Below are 782 nucleotides of genomic sequence, written 5' to 3'. Positions count from 1 at the left end.
TCATTGAGGTCTTAACGGGTAGGTAGGGTCCCTTTGCTACAACACAGCGTTCACATTCTGACAGGTACTTCTTAACATAGTCATGTATTCCAGGCCACCAACAGCGTTCTCGTACCAACTGCTCTGTTTGCTCTGATCCCTGATGGCCACACTTGTCATGAACACCCTTAAGGAGTTTGTCACGGAGACTGTCAGGTAGGAGAAGCTGTAGGCGCTTGTTGCCATGGTTATCAGAGTTACTGCGGTAGAGAACTCCCTTCTTCTCAACAATACAGTCCCACTGGTTCCGAAGCTTCTTTGCTCCACTTGTTTCAGCCTTCTTTTCTCTAGGCATTGGCTTGCGACCAATGGTGCGATAGTAAATAAGGCGCTTTATGGTTACATCCACATTCTGCAGCTTGGCCAACTGTTTACTGTCCCAGGAAGGCACTGGACTGGTACTGTACTGCTGTGGGGAATCTACTGTCAACTGCTCCACTACTGCACTGGGATTTTCTGCTAGGAACACTGCTGACTGGAGTAACTGTTCTCAAACGGACTCAGGTACAGCAGTAGTGTGAAGAGATGATGCCAAGGCTGCTTCTACTTGATCCACATCACAGTCTTCAGGTTTCTCCCAGTTAAGACGAGTTAATGCATCGGCATTCGTGTTCTGTTTTTCGGCTCGGTACTTGATGTTGAAATTGAAGTTAGCCAGTTCAGACACCCATCTCTGTTCAACAGCCTTCAACTTGCACTTGGACTGCAGGTAAGTCAGAGGGTTGTTGTCAGTCAGTACTGTA

This window comes from Porites lutea, chromosome 3 (assembly GCF_958299795.1).
Source record: "Porites lutea chromosome 3, jaPorLute2.1, whole genome shotgun sequence".
Classification (NCBI taxonomy): Eukaryota; Metazoa; Cnidaria; class Anthozoa; order Scleractinia; family Poritidae; genus Porites; species Porites lutea.
This window is presented reverse-complemented; position numbering follows the sequence as displayed.